Source organism: Sapajus apella, unplaced genomic scaffold, assembly GCF_009761245.1.
Source record: "Sapajus apella isolate SASKATOON/1434 unplaced genomic scaffold, GSC_monkey_1.0 scaffold94, whole genome shotgun sequence".
In the NCBI taxonomy this organism is placed as follows: Eukaryota; Metazoa; Chordata; class Mammalia; order Primates; family Cebidae; genus Sapajus; species Sapajus apella.
In genome coordinates, this window is record NW_022437034.1 from 6,481,291 (window position 1) to 6,504,082 (window position 22,792).

Below are 22,792 nucleotides of genomic sequence, written 5' to 3' on the forward strand. Positions count from 1 at the left end.
GACTGCTCCACCAACTGGTCATTTCCCTGTCTCTTTCCCCCTCCTTGGACTTCCCTATTCCCTGTGACACCATACTGAAATTAGGCCGATTTCAATATTAGGCCAATTTCAATATTAGGCCTGAAATTTCACTGGCTTCAAAGTGTTCAAGTGTAAGGAAGAGCCACATACCTTTCACTTTAAATCAAAAGCTAGAAATAATATAGTTTAGTGAGAAAGCCACGTCAAAAGCCAAGTTAGGCTGAAAGCTAGGCCCCTTCCAACAGATAGTTAGCCAAGTTGTAAATGCAAAAGAAAAGATCTTGAAGGAATTTAAAAGTGCTGTTCCAGTGTACATATGAATGATAAGAAAGTGAAACAGCCTTATTGCTGATATGAAGAAAGTTTACTAGTCTAGGTAGAAGATCAAAGAAGCCACGACATACCCTGAAGCCAAAGCCTAATCCAGAGCAACGCTCTAACTCTCTTCATTCTATGAAGGCTGAGAGAGGTAAGGAAGCTGCAGAAGGAAAGTTGGAAGCCAGGAGAGGCTGGTTCATGAGGTTTAAGGAAAGAAGCCATCATCTCCAAAACATAAAAGTGCAAGGTGAAGCAGCAAGTGCTGATCAAGAAACTGCAGCAAGATACTCAGAAGATCAAGCTAAGACAATTGGTGAAAGTGGCTGCACTAAACAACAGATTTTCAACATAGATGAAATGGCCTTCTAATGGAAGAAGATGCCATATAGGACTTTCATAGATAGAAAAGAGAAGTCAACATCTGGTTTCAAAGCTTCAAAGGAAAGGCAGGCTGACTCTCTTCTTAGGGACTAATGTAGCTGATGACTTTAAGTAGATGCCAGTGTTCATTCACCTTTCTGAAAATTCTAGGGCCCTTAAGAATTATGCTAGGCCAGGCATGGTGGGATCATGCCTATAATTCTAGCACTTTGGGAGGCTGAGGCGAGAGGATCACTTGAGGTCAGGAGTTCAAGACAAGCCTGGGCAACATAGCAGGACCCTATCTCTACAAAAATTAAAAAAAAAATTAGCAATATATGGTGGCACATACCTGTCGTCCCACCTACTTGGGAGGCTGAGGCAGGAGGATCACTTGAGCCTAGGAGTTAAGAGGCTGCAGTGAACTATGATAATGGTACTACACTCCTGTGTGGGCAACATAGCAAGACACTGTCTTTAAAAAAAAAAAAGGAATTATGCTATGCTGAAGAGAGGCAATGAAAAAATGATTTATGTTAAATCTATTCTGCCTGTGCTCTTTAAATGGAAAAACAAATCCTGGGTGACATTTTTTTTTTTTTGTCTTTACTTTATATGGAAAAATTGCAAGACAACACATCTGTTTACAGCATAGTTTACTGAATATTTTAAGCCCACTATTGAGACCTACTGCTCGGAAAAAAAGATTCCTTTTAAAATATCACTGCCCGCTGACAATGCACCTAGTTATGCAAGAACTCTGATGGATATGTACAAAGAGACTAATGTTTCCATAACTTCCAGTACAACAGCCATTCTTCAACCAATGAATTAAGGAGCAATTTCAACTTCTAAGTCTTAGCAATCAAGAAATACATTTTGAGAGGCTATAGCTGCCAGAGATAGTGATTTTTCTGATGGATCTGGGCAAAGTAAGTGAAAATCTGTCAAGGATTCATCATTCTAGATGCCATTAAGAACATTTGTGATTCATAGGAGAAGGTAAAAATATCAGCATTAACAGGAGTTTGGAAGAATTTGATTTTAACCCTCGTCTAATCTCATGGATGACTTTGAGGGTGTCAAGACATTAGTGGAGGAAGTAACTGCAGATGTGGTAGAAATAGGAAGAGAACTAGAATTAGAGGTGGAGCCTGAAGGTATGACTGAATTGCTACAGTATCATTATAAAACTTGATGAGATGAGCAGTTGCTTCTTTTTTTTTTTTGAGATGGGGGTCTTACTCTGTCATCCAGGCCAGAGTGCAGTGGTGTGATCTTGGCTTACTGCTACCTCTGTCTCCTGCCTCTGCCTCTTTTCACCATTATTTGTCAAAAGACATAAACCTATAATTCAAGAAGCTGGGTGATCTCCAAATAGGGTAAACCCAAAGAAATCCATGATAAGATACATAAACTACTGAAAACTAAAGATAATGTAAAAAATCTTGAAAGCAGAAAGATTAAAAAAAAAAAAAGCATTACCTTAACTATATGAGAAAATAATTTGAATAGTACTTGGTGATATGGTTTGGGTCTATGTCCCAACTCAAATCTCACCTTGAATTGTAATAATCCTCATGTGTCAAGGGTGTGGCCAGGTGGAGATAATTGACTCATGGAGGCAGTTTCCCCATACTGTTCTCATGATAGTGAATAAGTCTTATGAGAGCTGATGGTTTTATAAACGGGAATTCCCCTGCACATGCACTCTTGCCTGCCACCATGTAAGATGTAACTTTACTCTTCTTTCGCCCTCTGTCATTGTTGTGAGGCTTCCCCAGCCATGTGGAACTGTGAACCCATTAATCTTCTTTCCTTTATAAATTACCCAGTCTCCGGTATATCTTTATTAGCAGCATGAGAACAGACTAATACAGTTGGTTTCGCATCAGAAACCATGGAGGTAGAATGATGTCAGCATAGGGGTTTTTGCATTCATCTCCTGCAGAAATGTCAATTTCAACACCTATCCACAATGAGAATACCTTTGTGGGAGTCCAGAAATCCAATGGACAAGTTCCAGTGCACCACTGAGCAACAAATCCAAGAACAGACTCATTCAGGAGGGTAAGAAGAACAATATTAGGCTCTTGTCACCCCTCCCCCAAGGCAGCACAACTCAGTCCCAAGAGGAACCCCTATAGACCTGTGATTTTGTCAGTAGGGGAAAGTGAGAGTATAGTGACTGAGCATTTGGTTCTCACAGCCATGTGGGATGCTGCTCACTTCTCTCTTGCACAACCCAGAATACTGAGGTGATCAGCAAAGCTAAGTGGGTGGCAGAGGCTAGGAGTAGGAAAGAGAGTCTGGGGATTCTGCTGAACACTGTGGACCTCATCAAGAAGCCTCCCCATGAACCCACTTGGGATGCTTTGTGTGTGGTCCCTACTGGGCTTGTGGGTACCCCAAATGCTCTGCAACTCCTCCCTCAACCTGGATTCCTGGGCATGCCCCTGCAGACAGCAGGTGCAAATATCTCATGTAAACAGCCAGCTGAAATCTGTGGGACTGGGAGAAAGGACATGAACTTGAACATCTCAGGGCACTGACCTAAGGAAAACAAAGGAGAGACCTTCAGTTTTGGCTAACTTTGCAAAATATAGAGAAAGCATACAATCTTAAGAATCTTGCCACCCCTAAGAGGAAATGAGATGTGGAGGAAACACATCTACATAGAAAAGGCCTGAGAGAGCCTCAGAATACCTAGCCAGGCTGTTGAGTGAAGGCATTTCTTTCCTAAAGCCAGCTGGTAAAGAGTGGAGGAGGTGACCAATTCTTCAAATGTGAAGATGCCGCAACAATGCAAGACTTCAGGGAACATGAAAAATCAAGAAATAACACTGCCAAAGAAACACAATAATATTCCAGTAACAAACCCCAAAGAAATGGAGATCTGTGAATTGCTAGACAAATAATTTAAAATAATTGTTTTAAGAAAGCTCAGTGAGATGCAAGAGAACACAGACAACTCAATGAAATCAGAAAACTAATATATAACCAAATCAGAAGTTCAATAAAGAAGTAGAAATCATAAAATGAACCAAACAGAAATTCTGAGGCTGAAGAATACAATAAATAAAAAATGCAATAGAGAGCATCAACAGCAGACTTGATCAAGCAGCATAAATAAATCTATGAACTTGAAGACAGGTCATTTGAAAATATCCAGTTGGAGGAGAAAAAAGAAAATAGAATGAAAAAGAATGAAGTGATCCCGTGGAAATTATGGGACACCATCAAATTATGTGACACCATTAAACGAACTAACATTCACATTATGGGAGTCTTATAAGGTGAAGAGAGGGAGAAAGATATAGAAAGCTTAGGTAATAAAATGAGGCTGAAAACTTTGCAAATCTGGAGAGAGATATGTACATCAATGTAATTATCTGAAAGCATCTATCAGCAGATTTCTCAAGAGAAACCTGGCAGGCCAGGAGAGAGTGGAATACAATATTAAAAATTGTCAACCAAGAATACTTTACCTGGTAAAGCTGTACTTCAGAAATGAAGGAGTGATAAAGACCTTTTCAAGCAAAAGCTGAGGGATGTTTATTACTACCAGACCTGCCTTACGAGAAATGCTAAAGGGAGTTCTTCAAGCTAAAATGAAAAGATGCATATTAATAACATGAAAACATGAAAGTATAAAACTTACTGGTATAATTAAGTATATAGTCACATTCAGATTACTCTAATATTGTAATGATGGTGTATAAATTACAACCCTAGTATAAAGGTTAAAAGACAAAAATATTACAAATAACTATATCTGGGCATGATAACTCATATTTGTAATCCCAGCAGTTTGGGAGGCCAGGGCAGGAGGATTGCTTGAGTCCAAGAATTTGAGACCAGCCTGGGCAACATAGTGAGATCCTGTCTTTACAAAAAATTTAAAAATTAGTCAGACGATGCTGTGCACTTGTTATCATAGCTTCTCAGGAGGTTGAGGTGGTAGGATTGCTTGAGCCCAGGAGGTCAAGGCTGCAGTGAGCTGTGATCATGCCACTGAATTTCAGCCTGAGTGATAGAGTGAGACTCTGTCTCAAAACAAAAACAAAAACAAACTATAGCTTTAATATTTTGTTAATGAATACAGAATATCAAAAGATGTAAATTGTGACATCAGGAACTTAAAATATGGGGTTTGGAAGTAAAGTGTGGAGTTTCTATATGTGATTGAAGTGGTGTTATTATCATACTAACATAAACTGTAATAACTATAAGATTTTATGTATGTCTTATAGCAGCCAAAGGCAAAAACCTATAGTAGATACACAAACAACAGGGAGAAAGGAATCAAAGCATAACAATACAGAAAATCACCAAATCACCATAGAAGACAACAAAAGAGCAAGAAAAGGATAAAGAATATATAAAATAGTCAGAAAATTAATAACATAGCAATAGTCAGTTCTTATTGATCAATAATTACTTTAAATGTAAATGAATTAAATTCTTCAGTCAAAAGACATAGAGGAACTGAATGAATAAAGAAAGGTAACTCAACTCTAGGCAGCCTACAAGATATTCACTTCACCTTTAAGGACACACACAGATTGAAAGTGAAGGGATGAAAAAGATATTCCATGTAAACAGAAACCAAAAGAGAGTGGGGTAGACATAAATATATACAGGTTATATCAAAACCTGTATCAAGAGGCAAAGAAGGTCATTTTATAGTGATAAATGGGTCAATTTATGATTAAGATACAATAATTATAAATATATATGCAGCCAACCGTGGAGTACCTAAATATATAAAGCAAATATTAACAGATCTAAATGGGGAAATAGCAATACAATACTAATAGTGGACTTCAATATCCCACTTTCAACAATGGATAGATCATCCAGAGAGAAAATCAATAAGGAAACTTTGGACTTGAACTACAATTAAGACCAAATCAACTTCATAGACATATACAGCACCTTCTATTCAACAGTAACAGCATACACATTCTTCTCAAGTGCATATGGAGCATTCTCCAGGATAGATGATATGTTAGGCCACAAACAAGACTTTTATTTTCCTTTTTTTTTTTTTTTTTTTGAGACAGTCTCACTCTGTCACCTAGCCTGGAGTGCAGTGGCACAGCCATAGTTCACTGCAGCCTCAACGTTCTGGGCTCAAGTAATCTTCCCGCCTTAGCCTCTTGAATGGCTAAGACTACAGGCACATGCCACTGTGCCTGGCTAACATAATTTTTATTTTTTTGTAGAGACAAGGTCTTTCTATGTTACTCAGACTGGTTTTGAACATGTGGGCTCAAACAATCGTCCTACCTCAGCCTCCTGAAGTGCTAGGATTACAGGCATGTGACACCATACCTGGCCTCACAAAACAAAGTTTAACAAATTTAAGAAGATAGGAATCATATAAAGCATTTTTTTAATGACAACAGTGATATGAAAGTAGTAATTAGTAACAGGAAGAAAACTGAAAAATTCACAAAGATGTGGAAATTAAACCACACATTCTTCAACAACCAATGAGTCAAAGAAGAAATCAAAGGGAAATTTTAAATATCTTGAGACAAATGAAAATGGGAAAACTTATGAGATGAAGTAAAAGTGTTCTAAGAGGGAAGTTTTAAAACATTTTATTTTTATTTTTTTGAGACAAGGTCTTATTCTTTCACCCAGGCTGGAGTACATCAGCACAGTCATATCTCACTGCAGCCTCAAACTCCAGGGCTCAAACCATCCTCCCACCTCAGCCTCCCTGGAAACTGGGATTACAGGTGCATGTCACCACTCCTGGCTATTGTTTTTTTTTTTTTTTTTTTTAGAGATGGGGTTTTGCAATGTTGGCCAGGCTGGACTCAAACTCATGAGCTCAAGTGATCCATCCACCTTGGCCTCCCAATGTGCTGGGATTACAGGCGTCAGCCACCACATTTGGCTCAATGTCTCACTTCTTTTTTTTTTTTTTTTTTTTTTTTTTTGGGGGGGAGTTTCGCTCTTTTTACCCAGGATGGAGTGCAATGGCATGATCTCGGCTCACCGCAACCTCCGCCTCCTGGGTTCAGGCAATTCTCCTGCCTCAGCCTCCTGAGTAGCTGAGATTACAGGCACGTGCCACCATGCCCAGCTGATATTTTGTATTTTTAGTAGAGACGGGGTTTCACCGTGTTGACCAGGATGGTCTCGATCTCTTGACCTCGTGATCCACCCGCCTCAGCCTCCCAAAGTGCTGGGATTACAGGCTTGAGCCACCGCGCCCGGCATTCACTTCTTAATATGGTTATAATAGAAATTAAATTTCAATGTGAGTTTTGGATAGGACAGAGGTTTAGATCATAGCAAATAAGTTCTGGAGACCTAATGTATATCATGGTTACTACAGATAATAATAATGTCTTGTGGCCAGGTGCAGTGGCTCATATCTGTAATCCCAGCACTTCGAGAGGCCGAGGTGAGTGGATCACTTGAGGTCAGGAGTTTGAGACCAGCCTGGCCAACACGGTGAAACCTCATCTCTACTAAGAATACAAAAATTAGCTGGACATGGTGGTAGGCACCTGTAATCCCAGCTACTTGGGAGAGTGGGGCAGGAGAATAGCTTGAACCCAAGAAGAGGAGGTTGCAGTGAGCCAAGATTGCGCCACTGCACTCCAACCTGGGCAACAGAGCGAGACTCTGTCTCAACAAATAAATAAATAAATAAAGCTTTTATATTTAAAATTTGTTGAGAGAGTAGATTTTAAGTATTCCTACTACACACGTAGAAAGGTAACTATGTGAGGTGATAGATATGTTACTTAGCAAGATTGTGATAATAATTTCCCAATGTATACATATATCAAAACATCATGTTGTATGCCTTAAATTATAATTTGTATTTGTCAATTATACCCCATAAAGCCTAGAAAGAAAAAACGAAAACCACATTGGCCAAAAGGGAGTAGCATAATATTTCCAACTGCTACAAGTAAAAAACTGCCAACTCAGAATCCTATTCTCAGCAAAATATCCTGGAATGAAGGAAAAAGTCAAGACAATTGCTCATCATGGAAAAGTAAGAGGCCAGGCATGGTGGCTCACACCTGTAATCCCAGCACTTTGGGCAGCAGAGGCAGGGATCACTTGAGCCCAAGAGTTTGATACCAGCCTGGTCAACGTAGTGAGACTCTGTCTCTGCAAAAAAAATAGAAAAGTTAGCTGGGTATAGTGATGCATGCCTGTAGTCCCAGCTACTCAGGAGGCTGAGGCAGGAGGATCAATTGAGCCTAGGAGATGGAGGCTGCAGTGAGTTGTGATTGTGCCACTGCACTCCAGCCTTAGTTACACAGGAAAATCCTGTCTCAAAAAAAAAAAAAAAAAAAAAAAAAGTAAGAGAATTTGTCACTAGTAGAACTATCCTAAAAAAATCACTAAAGGAAATTCTTTAAACAGAAAGGAAATAATAAACTAAAGAAAATTCGAACATTGGGAAGGAAGAGATAACACAGTAAGCAAAAATATGTAAAAATATAATAGGCTTTCCTTCTCTTTTTAAAATCTCCCTGTCCTGCCCTTCCCTGCTCTGCCCTTCCCTTCCCTTCATTCTTTTCTTCCTTTTTTCCTTCCTTCCTTCCCTCTCTCTCTCTCTCTCTCTTTATTCTTTCTTTGTCAAGACAGGGTCTTGCTCTGTTGCCCAGGTTGGAGTGCAGTAATGCAATCATGGCTCACTTCAGCCTCGACCTCCTGTGCCCAATCCTCCCACCTCACCTTCCAGAGTAGCTAGGACTGCCATGCCTAACTAATTTTTTTATTTTTTGTAGAGACAGGGTTTTGCCAGGTTTCTGGCAGTGGTCTTAAACTCATAGGCTCAAGCAATCCCTCCCAAAGTGCTAGGATTACAGGCATGAGCCACTGTGCTGGGCCAAATTTTCAAATTAATGTTTGATGATTAAAGTAAAAAGTATAGCACCATCTTAGTGGTTCTGATGTATATAAAGGGAACATAAGAAACAATTTTGTTGTAAATGGGGGGAGAAAAGGCACATAAAGGGAGGTACGTCTCTGTACTTCACTTGAACTGGTACAATGACAACGTAAGTAGACTGTGGTAAGTTATGTATATATAATGTAATACCTAGAGCAGCCACTAGAAAAGCTATACAAAGAGATACTCTCAAATACCCTATAGGTGAATTAAAAAGGAATTTCTTTTTAAAAAGTCAAGTAACTTCAGGAAGACAAAAAAGAGAAAAGAGATGAAAAGCAGAAAAAACAAACAAAAAATAAAGTGGCAGACTTAAGTCCTAAAGATAACAATAATTATATGTAAATGGTCTAGATAAAATTAAAAGACAGAGATGGGCTAAATAGATTTGAAAATATTAGGCAACTATGTACTGTATACAAAAACTTTCTTTCAAATATAATGATATAGTCAGGTTTACAGTACAAGGTGAGAAAATGATGTATCATGCATACATTAATCACAAGAGAGTAGGTGTAACTTAGATGAAATGAAGCAATTTCAAGGAAAACAATAACCACAACTCACCCAATATGAAGGAGTTAATTTGAAGTCTTATAACTATTAATACCGTCAAATTTATAAATTTTAAAAATCCCAAATAAGAAATCTCCAGGTTCAGATGATTTCACTGGAGAATTCTACAAAACTTTAAATAAAATTAATTCTATACAATCTTTTCTAGAAAAATAGAGGAGGGAAAACTTTTCAATTTATTTTATGAGGTTGGTATTATCCTGTTACTAAAACTAGATAAAGACTGTACAAAGAAAGAAAACTGTAGACCAATATTCCTCATGGATATTGATGCAAAAAACTTTTAAAAATTAGCAAATAGTGGTAGGGTGTGGTGACTCATGCCTGTAATCCCAGCACTTCTGGGGCCGAGGTAAGCAGACACCTGAGGTCAGGAGTTTGAGACCAGCCTGGCCAACACGGTGAAACCCCGTCTCTACTAAAAATATAAAAATTAGTTGACATGGTGGTGCATGCCTGTAATCCCAGCTACTTGGGAGGCTGAGACAGGAGAATTGCTTGAACCCAGGAGGCAGAAGCTGCAGTGAGCTGAAATTGCACCACTGCATTCCAGAGTGAGACTCTGTTTCTAAATAAATAAATAAATAAAATAAAAATAAAAATTAGCAAATAAAACATAGCAATATATAGGCTGGGCATGGTGGCTCATGTCTGTAATCATAGCACTTTGAGAGGCTAAGATGGGAGGATCAATTGAGTCTAGGAGCTTAAGACTAGCCTGGTCAACATAGCAAGGCCCCATCTCTAAAAAAGATTTAAAAAAAGAAAAGAAAACAGCAATATAGAAGAATCATTATATACCACAATCACGTAGGTTTTTCCTCAGGGATGCAAAGTTGTTTTAATATTTGAAAATCAATTAATCAGTGTAATCTACCATATTAACAAGATAAAGAAGAAAATAATAATCTTATAATTCTTGATGACAGGAATTTGATGCAGAAAAAGCTTTTGATAAAATTCCACACTCATTCATGGTATAGTTTTCCAAGATATTACCACTTGGGGAAATTAGTTAAAGGGTACTGACATGGTTTGAATCCCAAATCCCATGTCAAATTGTAACCCCCAGTGCAGGAGGTGGGGCCTGGTGGGAGGCAATTGGATGATGGGAGCAGGTTGTCATGAATGGTTTAGCACCATCCCCCTAGTGCCATTTTTGTGATAGAGTTCATGAGATCTGGTTGTTTCAAAGTGTGTAGTATCTCCCCTGTCTCTTTCTTTCTTTATTTTTATTTTTTATTTTTTTTCTAAGCATCTGGATACTGCATAGAGAACAATACCCTGTCTCTTTCTTCTTCCTGCTCTGGTCATGTAATAGGAGCCTGCTTCCCCGATTATGTTTCCTGAGGCCTCCCTAGAAGCTGAGTAGATGCCAGAATTATGCTTCCTGTACAGCCTGCAGAACCATGAACCAGTTAAACCTCTTTATAAATTAGCCAGTGTCAGATATTTTCTTGTAGCAATGCAAGAATGGGCTAATATAGTAAATTGGTACCAGAAGTGGGATATTGCTATAAAGATACCTGAAAATGTGAAAACAGTTTTGGAACTGGTTAACAGGCAGAGGCAGGAACAGTTTGGAAGTCTCAAAAGAAGACAGGAACATTAGGGAAAATTTGGAACTTCCAAGAGACTTGTTGAATGGTTATGAAAAGAATACTGTTAGTGCTATAGACAATGAAGTCCAAGCTGAGGAGGTCTTATATGGAAATGAAGATCTTGTTGGGAAGTAGAACACAGGTCACTTTTGTTATGGGTTAGCAAAGAACTTGGAGGCATTGTGCCCCTGCCCTAGGGATCTTTAGAACTTTGAACTTGAGAGTGATGATTTAGTGTAGCTGGCAGAAGAAATTTCTAAGCAGTAAAGCATTCAAGATTTTACCTGACTGCTTCCAACAACCTATGCTCATATGCATGCACGAATAAATGACCTAAAACTAAAGCATATTTAAAAGAGAAGAAGAGTGTAAAAGTTGGGAAAATTTGAAGCCTGGCCATGTGGCTGAAAAGAAAATCCCATTTTCAGGCAGGAATTTAAGGAGGCTACAGAAATTTGTATAACTCATAACAAGTATTTTTCTTATTGTTCTCCTATTTTCTTAATATACATTCTCTTACTATTATTTTAGTAGTTGCCCTGTAGCAGTCAATATACATCTTTGATTTATTAAAGCCCAATAGGAAATAGTACTTTTACCACTTCTCATTCTATGCAAGCACCTTATAATACTTTAGCTTTATTTACTACTGCCGATTTTTTATGCTATTGTTTTCAGGTATATTATGCATATATTTTAAGCCACACATGATATAATTTTTCTATGGAAACAATGTTTAATTTTTGGCCAGGCAGTGTCACTCAATGCTTACAATATCAGCACTTTAGGAGGCTGAGGTGGTAGGATCGCTTGAGGCCAGGAGTTGGAGACCAGCCTGGGCAACGTGGTGAGACCCACATCTCTATAAAAAAATAAATTAAAAATAAAAAATTAGCTGAGCATGGTGATGCATACCTGTAGTCTCAACTACTCTGCAGGTTGAGGCAGGAGGCTTGCTTGAGCCCAGGTGTTTGAGACTGAAGTGAGCCATGATCATGTCATTGCACTGTAACCTGGGCAACAGAGTGAGACCCTGTCTGAAAACCAACCAACTAACCAACCAATATCTAATTTTTTTTTTTTTTGAGATGGAGTCTCACTTTGTTGCCCAGGCAGGAGCCTAGTGGCGCAATCTTGGCTCACTGCAACGTCTGCCTCCCAGGTTCAAGTGATACTCCTGCCTCAGCCTCCCAAGTAGCTGGGGCTATAGGCACCTGCCACCATGCCTGGCTAATTTTTGTGTTTTTTGTAGAATGGGATTTCACCATATTGGCCAGCCTGGTCCCGAACTCCTGACCTGTGATCCACCCACCTCGGCCTTCCAAAGTGCTGGGATTACAGGTGTAAGCCACCGCACCTAGCCATTTTTTTTTGTTGTTGTTGTTATAGTTTGTATTTCATTTTGAGTTTTCCCCACGTCCTGGTCAATTTTTAAAAATTTGCATACAGTAAATTTTATTCTTTGTTGTATACTCTTCTACAGGTTTTGTGAAATGCACAGAATTGTATCTCCACCACCAGTCTTGATTTAGAACAATCTATTACTCCAAAATTCCCTTGTTCTGTGTTTTCCCCTTGCAGTCAACTTCTCTCCAACTATAACCCGTGGATATATCTGTTTTCCTGTGTAGCCTTCTGGCTCTGAGTCTTTTCACATAGCAAAATGTATTTAAGATTCATCATACATGTTGTATGAATTAATAGTTTGTTTCTTTTTTTTAAAATTATTCTTACTGCAACAGTCTACCCAGATGAGAATGAAAGTTTGTTTCTTTTGTTGCTGAGCAGTGTTTAATTGTATTGTTGCACTATATAATGTTTATTCATTTGCCTGCTGAAAGACCTGTGGGTTACTCCCAGTTTTTGGTATCTATAAATAAAGCTCTTATAAACATTTATTTTTATAGACATAGGTTTTCATTTCTCTTGGGCAAATACCTAGAAGTGGGATTTTGAGTTTGTATTGTATGTGTATGTTTAATTTTTTTTTTTTTTAAAGATGGAATCTTGCTTTTATTGCCCCGGCTGGAGTGCAATGGTGTAAATTTGGCTCACTGCAACCTCTGCCTCCTGGGTTCAAGCGATTCCCTTGCCTCAGCTTCCTGAGTAGTTGGGATTACAGGTGTCCGCCACCACGCCCAGCTACTTTTTGTATTTTTAGTAGAGATGGGGTTTCACCATATTGGCCAGGCTGGTCTTGAACTCCTGACCTCAGGTGATCCACCTGCCTTGGCCATATGTTTAATTTTTAAGAAACTGCCAAATTGTTTTCCAAAGTGGCTGTACCATTTTGCATTTCCACCAGCAATATTTGAAGTTTACAATTGCTCCACACTTTGGTAGTACTTGATATTGTCAGGTGTTTTTTTTTTTTCTAAGTATCTCATGGTGGTTTTACTTTGCATGTCCCTAATGACTGATTGTGTTGAGCATTTTTTCATGTGCTTGTTAGCCATACATATATCTTCTTTGGTGAAGTGTGTGTTCAGAATTTTTGCCATTTAAAAAATTGGATTGCTTGTTTTCTTATTTTTGAATTTTGAGCATTCTTTATATATTTTATATATAAGTCTTTGTCAGAAGTATGATTTGCAAATATTTTCTTGTAATCTATGGTTTGCTTTTGCATTCTCTTAAAAGTATCATTTGCAAAGCAAAAGTTTTAAATTGTAGTAAAGTTAAAATTGTCATTTTTTTCTTTTATGGATAATGCTTTTTTGGATCATACTTAGGGTCATGATTTTCTCCTGTATTTCTTCTAGAAGTACATCGTACTTTTAGGTTTATGATCCTTTTTTTTTTTTTTGAGACAGGGTCTCGCTCTATCACCCAGGCAACCAGGCTGGAATGCAGAAGTGTGGTCATCACTCACTTCAGTCTCAAGTTCCTGGGCTCAAAGGATCTTCCCACCTCAGCCTCAAGGTGACTGGACTCCAGGCACACACCACCACATCTGGCTAATTGTTTATTTTTTTAGAGACAGGGTCTGGCTTTGTTGCCCAGCCTGGTCTCAAACTCCTGGCCTCAAGTGATTCTCCTACTTCAGCCTCCTAAATTGTTGGGATTACAGGCATAAGCCACTGCATCCAGCCTATGATCCATCTTGAATTAATTATATATGTATATATATTTGTTTTATTGAGATATAATTCACATACCATAATATTCACCCCTTAAATTACATAATTTATTGGTCTTTAGTATATTCATAAAGTTGTGCAACAATCACCACTGTCTAATTCTAGGGTATTTTATTCCCATGCTCATTTGCTGGGATTCCTATTTCCTCCTCCCCTCAGCCCTAAGCAACTTTTTTTTTTTTTTGTCTCTGTAGATTCTTTCACTTAGCATAATATTTTCAAGGTTCATCTATTATGTAGCATGCATCAGTACTTAATGACTTTTTAGGGCTGAATAATATTTCATTGTATGAATATACCCATTTTACTTATTCATTCATCATTTAATGGACATTTGGGTTGTTTTCACTTTTTGACTATTATGAATGATACTTCTATCATGATACACATGTTTTTGAGTACATATATGTTTTTAATTACCTTGGGTATATATCTAGGAGTGTTGAGTTAATTTTTGTATAAGGTGTGAGGTGTGGGTTGAGATTCATTACTTTAGAACCATTTGTTGAAATGACCATTTTTTCTCCATTGAATTGCCTTTGCACGTTTGTTCAAAAATCAGCTGACTCTATTTGCGTGGGTCTATTTCTAGCCTCTGTTCTGTGTCATTGATCTACATGTCTATCTTTTTGCCAACACCACACTGTATTTTTAGAGACAGGGCATTGCTCTGTTGCCCAGGTTGGAGTGTAGTGGCACAATCAGCTTACTCATTGCAGCCTTGAACTCTCAAGATCAAGTGGTCCTCCTGCCTCAGCCTTCTAAAGTAGCTGGGATTACAGGTGCAAGGCACAGCACCCAGCTCCACACTCTCTTGATTACTGTAGCTTTCAAGTAAGTCTTGAAATTGGGTGGTTTGAATTCTTTAACATTATTTCTACTTTTTGAAATCGTTTTGGCTATTCTACATCTAGAATAGCCAAATTATAATCTATATTTCTATAAATTACAGAAATTTATAGATTCTAAAATTCTATACATTTTAGAATCAATTTGTTCATAGTGGCAATAAAAAGTATATTGAGATTTTGATTAAGACTGCAACGAATCTACAGATCAATTTTGGGGGAATTGTCATCTTAATAATTTGATTCTTTTAATCCATAAACATGGCATATCTTTCCATTTATTTGAATTTCTCCTTTGATTTCTTTTGTCAGTATTTCATAGTTTTCAACATACAGATCCTGCACATATTTTGTTAGATTTATAACTAAATCCTTCATTTTGGGGGTGCTATTATAAATGGTATTCCTTTTTTTTTTTTTTCCTTTTTTCTATTTTGAGATAGGGTCTCACTCTGTCACCTGGTCTGGAGTGCAGTGGTGTGATTACATGTGATTGTAGCTCACTAGTCTCCAACTCCTGGATTCAAGTGATCCTCTCCTTGGCCTCCCTAAGTGCTGGGATTAAAGGCATGAGCCACCATGCCTGACTGCAGTATTGCTTTTATTAGGTTGGTGCAAAAGCAATTGTGGTTTTTGCCATTGAAAGTAATGGCAAGAGCGTCAATTACTTTTGTATCACCCTAATGAAAATTATAATTCCAATGTCCATTGCTAGAATATAGAAATACAGTTGATTTTTTGTATATTTGCTCTGCATCTTATGACCTTGCTAAAGTGACTTGTTACTAGTTCTAAGAGTTTGTTTTGGGTAGATTCTTTGGAATTTTCTATGTAGACAACATATTCATTTTGGTTTTACAGACACTTTTACCATTCCTTTAGCTCTTTATTGTTTTCTGAATATCCATGATCTTAATCTGGTCATTTTCCTTCTGCCTGTAGATCTATCTTTCTTCCCTTTCCTCCTTTCTTTTCATTTCCTTTCTTTCCTCATTTCTTTTCTCTTCCTTCCTTCCTTCCTTCCTCTTTCTTTTTTCCTTCCTTCCTTCCTTCTTTCTTTCATTCTTTCTTTTTTTCCCTCTCTCTTTCCTCCTTCCTTCCTTCCTTCCTTTCTTTTCTTTTCTTTTTTTTCTTTTCTTTTCTTTTCTTTTCTCCTTCTTTCTTTCTTTCTTTCTTTCTTTCTTTCTTTCTTTCTTTCTTTCTTTCTTTCTTTCTTTCTTTCTTTCTTCTTTCTTTCTTTCTTTTTCTGTGTGCTAATTATAAAAGCCTCAATTTTTGTTTGGCTAGAAATGTCTTTATTTTCCATTTATTTTTGAAAGATATTTTTGCAAAATATATAATGATGAGTTGGCAATTATTTTAATTCAGGACTTTGAAGATATCTTTCAGTGTTCTGGCCTTCAATTGTGGAGAAGTAAGTTATTGCTTCTACTTTGAAGGCAATCTTCCTTTTTTGGTCTTACTTTTAAAATGTTTATTGTTTTATTATTTTTAGTTGACACATAATTAATTGTACATATTTATGGGGTACAGTGTGATTTTTTGTTTCCAGATGAAATCTTGCTCTGTAGCCCAGGATGGAGTACAGTGGTGCCATCTCAGCTCACTGCAACCTTTGCCCGCTGGGTTCAAGCAATTCTCCTGTCTCTACCTCCACGGTAGCTGGGATTACAGGCGCCCACCACCACACCTGCCTCAGCCTCCCAAAGTATTGGGGTTACAGGCATGAGCCCTGGCACCTGGCCCAGTATGATATTTTTGATACGTGTATACAACGTGTGAAGATCAAATCATGACAATTAGCATTCCATCACTTTAAACATTTATCATTTCTTTATGTTAGGAACATTCAAAATTCACTTTTCTAGCTATCTGAAAATAGACAACAAATTGTTGTTAATTATGGTCACCCTGTAGTGCTTTAGAACTCAACTTATTCCTCCTGTCTAGCTCTACTTTGATATCTGTTAACCAACCTTTGGCTATTCCCACTACCCCCCACCTCCCCTGATCTAGGACCCCTTCCCTACCTTTAGGAATCACTATTCTACTATTCTACTCTCTACCTCTGTGAAATCAACATTTTTAGATTTTACATATGAATGAAAACATTCAGTATTTGTCTTTCTGTGTCTGGCTTATTTCACTTAACATAATGTCCTCCAGGCACATCCATATTCCCCTGAATGACAGGCTTTTGTTCTTTTTATGGTTCAATAGTATTTCATTATGTAGATGTAACATATTTTCTTTATCCATTCATCTGTTGGTAGACACAAATAGATTCCATGTCTTGGCCATTATGAGTAGTGCTGCAATAAACATGGGAGTGCAGATAATCTCTTTGACATACTGATTCCCTTTTCTTTGGCTATACCCAGAAGCGGAATTCCTGGATTATATGGTAGATCTCTTTGTAGTTTTTTGAGGAACCTACATACTGTTTTCCATAATGGCTGTCCTAATTTACATTCCCACTAACAGCGTATAATAGTTTCTTTTCTCTGCATTTTCACCAGCATTTTTTTTTTTTTTTTTTTTTTTGAGACTAGTCTTGCTCTGCTGCCAGGCTGGAGTGCAGTGGAGTGATCTTGGCTCATTGCAACCTCCACCTCCCGGATTCACGCCATTCTCCTCAGCCTCCCGAGTAGCTTGGACTATAGTCGTGCCACTACACTCAGCTAATTTTTGTATTTTTATTAGAGACGGGGTTTCACCATGTTGTCCAGGATGGTCTCGAGCTCATCTGCCCACCTCAGCCTCCCAAAGTGCTGGGATTACAGACAAGAGTCACCGCGGCCAACCTTGTTTTTTTTTTTTTTTTTTTTAATCTTGGTAATAGCCATTCTAACTGGGGTGAGATGATATCTCATTGTGATTTTGATTTGCATCTCCCTGGTGATTAGCGATGCTGAGTGTTTAAAAAATATATCCATTGGCCATTTGTATGTTTTCTTTTGAGAGATGTGTATTCAGCTCATTTGCCCATTTTAAAATCAAATAATAATAATTATTATGATTAGTATTTTGCTGTTCAGTTGTTTGAGTTCCCTGTGTATTCTGGCTATCTTGTCAGATAATAGTTTGAAAATGTTTTCTACAATAAAATCTTTGCCCAGAGCAATGTCTGGAAACATTTTCTTTATGTTTTCTTCTAGTATTTTCATCATTTTGGGTCTTACATGTAAGTCTTTATTTTAATTTTTTATATGGTGAGAGATAAGTGTCTAGTTTCATTTTTCTGCACGTGGATATCTAGTTTTCCTAACACCATTTGTTGAAGAAACTATTCCTTCCCCAGTGAGTGTTCTTGGCACCTTTGTTGAAAATCAGTTGGCTGTAAACACATAGATTTATTTCTGGGTTCTTATTTTGTTCCATTGAACTATGTGTTTGTTTTCTGTTTTTATGCCAGTACAATGCTGTTTTGGTTGCTATAGCTTTGTAGTATATTTTGAAGCCTGGTAGTATGATGGCTCCAGCTTTGTTCTTTTTGTTCAGGATTGTTTTGGCTATTTGGGGTGATTTGCAGTTCCATACAAATTTTAGGATTTTTTTTTTTCTATTTCTGTGGAGAATGCTATTGGTATTTTGAGAGGGATTGCATTGTATCTGTAGATTGCTTTTGGTAGTATGGTCATTATCACAATATTAATTCTACTAATCCATGAACATGAAATGTCTTTCCATTTTTTAATGTGCTTTTTAATTTTTTTCATCAATAGAGATCTTTTACTTCCTTGGTTAAATTTATTTCTAGGTGTTTGATTTTTGTGTACCTATTGTGAATGGGATTGCTTTCTTAATTTCTTTCTTGGCTAGCTCATATATAGAAATACTACTGATTTTGTATGTTTATTTTGCATACTGAAACTTTGCTGAATTCATTTATCTGTTCTAAGAGTTTTTTTGTGGCACATTCTTCTGTCTGTCTTTTTTTCTCTTTTTTATTGAGACTATCATAAAACGGCATCTTTCTTTTTTTTCTTTTTTTGTTACAGAGACAGAGTTTAGTTTTGTTGCCCAGGCTGGAGTGCAGTGGTGTGCTTATAACTGTCTGTAGCCTTGACCTCCTGTGCTCAAGTGATTCTCCTGCATCAGTTTCCCAAGTAGCTGGGACTACAGGTATGCACCACCACACGTAGCCAATTTAGACAATTTTTTTTTTATATAGAAATTGAGTCTTTCTTTGTTGCCCAGGCTGGTCTCAAACTCCTAGCCTCTTGCAATCCTCCTGCCTCTGCCTCCCAAAGTGCTGGGATGACAGCTATGAGCCACTATGCCTGACCAAGCTTTTCTGTATATAAGATCATGTCTGCAAACAGGGACAGCTTGACTTCCTTCATTCCAATTTGGGTACCTTTTATTTTATTTTTTATCTTGCTTAATTACCTTGTTTAGGACTTCTAGTATTATATTGAATAGAAGTGGTACAAATGGGCATCCTTGTCTTGTTCTAGATCTTACAGGATCTTTTCCCTGTTTAGTATGATGTTGTCTGTGAGTTTGTCATTCATGGTCTTTACTGGCTTAGGTATGATTCTTCTATACCTAGCTGATTGAGAGCTTTAATTATAAAAGAATATTGAGTTTTATCAAATGCTTTTTCTGCATCTATTGAGATGATCATATGGTTTTTGTCCTTCATTCTATTGATGTGATGTACCACATTTATTGATTTATTTATTTCAAATTATCCTTGCATCCCTGGAATCAATCTAGAGGCTGCATGGTCACTTGATCATGGTGAATGGTCTTTTTATTGGGCTGCTGGGTTTGGCTTGCTAATGTTTTATTGAGTATTTTGCATCTATGTTCATCAGGGATATTGGCCAGTAGCTTTGGTTGTTGTTTCTTTGTCTGGTTTTGGTATCAGGGTAATCTTAGCTTCATAGAATGAGTTTGGAAGAATTCCTTCTTCTGGAAGAGTTTGAAAAGAATTTGTATTAGTTATTTAAATGTTTGGTAGAATTCTGCTGTTAAGCCATTGGGTCCTAGGCTTTTCTTTGATGGGAGACTTTTTATTACAGATTCAATCTTGTTACTTGTTATTGGTCTGTTCAGGCTTTTTATTTCTTCTTGAGTCAATCTTGGTAGATTGTATGCATCCAGGAATTTATCCACTTCAACTAGGTTTTCTAATTTGTTGGCATATAGTTGTTTGTAATAGTCTCTAATGAATCTTTGTATTTCTGTGGTATCAGCTGTAATACCTTTTTCATTTTTTATTTTATTTATTTGGATCTTTTTTTTTCTCTTGGTTTGTTTAGCTAATGGTTTGTCCATTTGATTTATGTTTTTAAAAAACAAATTTTCATTTTGTTAATATATTGTATTTTTTGGCCCTAATTTCTCTGCTCTGATCTTTAGTATTTCTTTGCTTCTACTAGTTTTGGGGTTGGTTTATGCTTGCTTTTCTAGTTTCTTCAGATGCATTGTTAGGTTTTTTATTTGAATTTTTTCTACTTTTTTGATGTTGGCATTTATTGCTATAAACTTCCCTCTTAACACTGCTTTTGCTGTATCCTGTAGGTTTTGACACATTGTGTTTTTAAAACTTTCTTCTTAATTTCTTCATTGTCTATGTTGTTTAATTGTCATGTATTTGTACAGTTTCAAATGTTCCTGTTGTGATTGATTTTTAGTTTTATTTCATTGCAGTCAGAAAAGATACTTGATATGATTTCAGTTGTTTTACATTTGTTGAGATTTGCTTTGTGGCCAAACATGTGGTCTATCCTGGAGAATGTTCCATGTGTTGATGAAAAGAATATGCATTCTGCCGCTGTTGGATGAAATGTTCTGTAAATGTCTGTTAGGTCCATTTGGACTGAAGTGCTGTTAAAATCCAGTATTGCTTTATTGGTTTTCTGTCTAGATGGTTTGTCGAATGCTGAGAGTGATATGTTGAAGTCCCCAACTATTTTGAATTAGAGTCTGTCTCTCCCTTTATTTTATTTTTTTAGAGACAGAATCTCACTTTGTCACCAGGTGGGAATGCAGTGCCATGATCATGCCTCACTGCAGCCTTGAATTCCTGGGCTCAAGTGATTCTTCTGCCTCAGTCTTCCAAGTAGCTGGGACTACAGGTATGTGCCACCATGCATGGCTTAAAAATTTTTTGTTTCCAGAGATGGGGTCTCATTTGCTTCTTTGCCTTTTGGCTAAGATCAAATGTAGAGATGAAGTCTTGCTATATTGCCCAGGCTGGTCTTGAACACCTGGTCTTAAGTTATCCTCCTGCCTCAGACTCCCAAGTAGCTGAGATTATAGGCACAAGCCTTGATATCTGGCTACTGTCTCTCCCTTTGTAACTAATAATATTTGCTTGATATATGTCAGTGCTCCAGTGTTGGGTGCATATATATTAACAATTGTTATACCCTATTATTGAATTGATCCCTTTATCCTTATATAATGACCATTTTGTCTCTTTTTACTGCTTTCGACTTAAAGTCTGTTTCATCCAAGTATTGCTACTTCTGCTTGCTTCTGGTTTCTGTTTGTTTGGAATATCTTTTTCTATCCTTTCTCCTTCAGTGTATGTTTCTGGCTGTTTTTAAAGGGTTTTCTTTGTCTCTAAACAGTTTTACTTTGATGTGCCAAAAGTGTGGGTGTAGTTTTCTTGTGTTTATTCTACTTGGATGTCTTAGCATTTTCTGAAGATGTGGCTCAATGTTTTTTGTTTTTGGAAAATTTACAGTCAATAATCTCTTCAAATACTACTTTTGCTCTATTTTCTCTCTCTTCACTGTGTTCCAAATCTTTAATTTTGTTTTCTTTTTTTCTCCTTTTGTTTCAGTTTGTATGTTTCCTACTGATATTTTTTAGCTTTCTAATTCTTTCTCCAGCTGTGTCTACTCTTCTGTTAAGCCTATCTATCCAGTTCTTAATGTCAGTTATTGTGTTTTTCAGTTTAACATTTTCTATGTGATTCTTTTAAAAAACAGATTCAAGCTCTCTGTTGAAATTCTCAACTTGGAATTAATTTTCTTTAATGTATTAATGACATTTTAAAAAAATGTATCTGAGAACTCCTATACACAAGTCACCTAAAAGTCTATTTTTATTATTTAGTCTTTCTTTGGTTTTTGGTCACTTGGTCTTATCTCTTGTTAAGTCTTATAATTTTTTATTAAATGCTGGACATTGTAGATAAGAAATTATAGTACAGATTTGAGGCTCTAGATAATACTTTCTTCCTCCAGAGAGATTTTCTTTTATGTCAGGATCAAATCATCTTAATCTCATCTTGGATCAGGCTGGTTTAAATCTATGTTTCAGCTTTTGTAATGGCTGATTTATTTGTATATTCTAGAAATAAGATTAGGCCTTATTTTAAAACTAGAACTCATCAGAAGCCCCAATGGAAAGCTGGAGGTGCTTTCTAGATTCCTGTACTTATACCAGCCCGGAACTCTTTTTTTTTTTTTTTTTACCCTGAGTCCTAGGAGACTGCTGAAATCTCTGCTCAGCTTCTGGATCCTTCAGCTATTTGTGTGCAAATCTGCAAATTACTTCTGGAGAAAAACGCGGTCAGATGTCTGCTTCACATGAATGCTTTCATCTCTCTTCATGATTTTGGTTTTCATTTCCCTGTTAACTTTTCTTCATTTTCAAACCATATTTCCTAGTTGTTTTTGACAAGGAGGCTGGTCTGATACGAGTCAATCTACCATATCCAGAAGCAAAATTAAGAGTATGGACTTTGGAATCAAACTTCCAGGATTCAAATCTCAGTTCCATCATTTACTTGCACTGTGATCATGAGCAAACTATTAACTTTTCTGAGCCTCAGTTTTCAATCTCTAAAATGTGGATAATATAGTAGCTACCTTTTAGGGTTGTTGTGATAATTTAGAATGTGTGTGTGTAAACTTGGAAAAGTGCCCGGAACACTGAGATGCAAAAAATGCTATCTTGGTGTTTGCTATTATTATTTTTACTTGACCAAGTTTTTTTTGCCAATTATTTTCCATTGTATAATTTCAG

The 22,792-nt window shown here is 37.1% G+C and overlaps 1 long non-coding RNA gene across 1 annotated transcript; it reads left to right on the forward strand.

Annotated features, from left to right (window-relative positions):
* Positions 1–1,354: 1,354 nt before the first annotated feature.
* On the forward strand, positions 1,355–9,869 carry LOC116535444. Its single transcript, XR_004262196.1, has 3 exons — positions 1,355–1,725; positions 8,349–8,354; positions 9,842–9,869. It is a non-coding gene; the product is annotated as an uncharacterized LOC116535444 (long non-coding RNA).
* Positions 9,870–22,792: the final 12,923 nt, after the last annotated feature.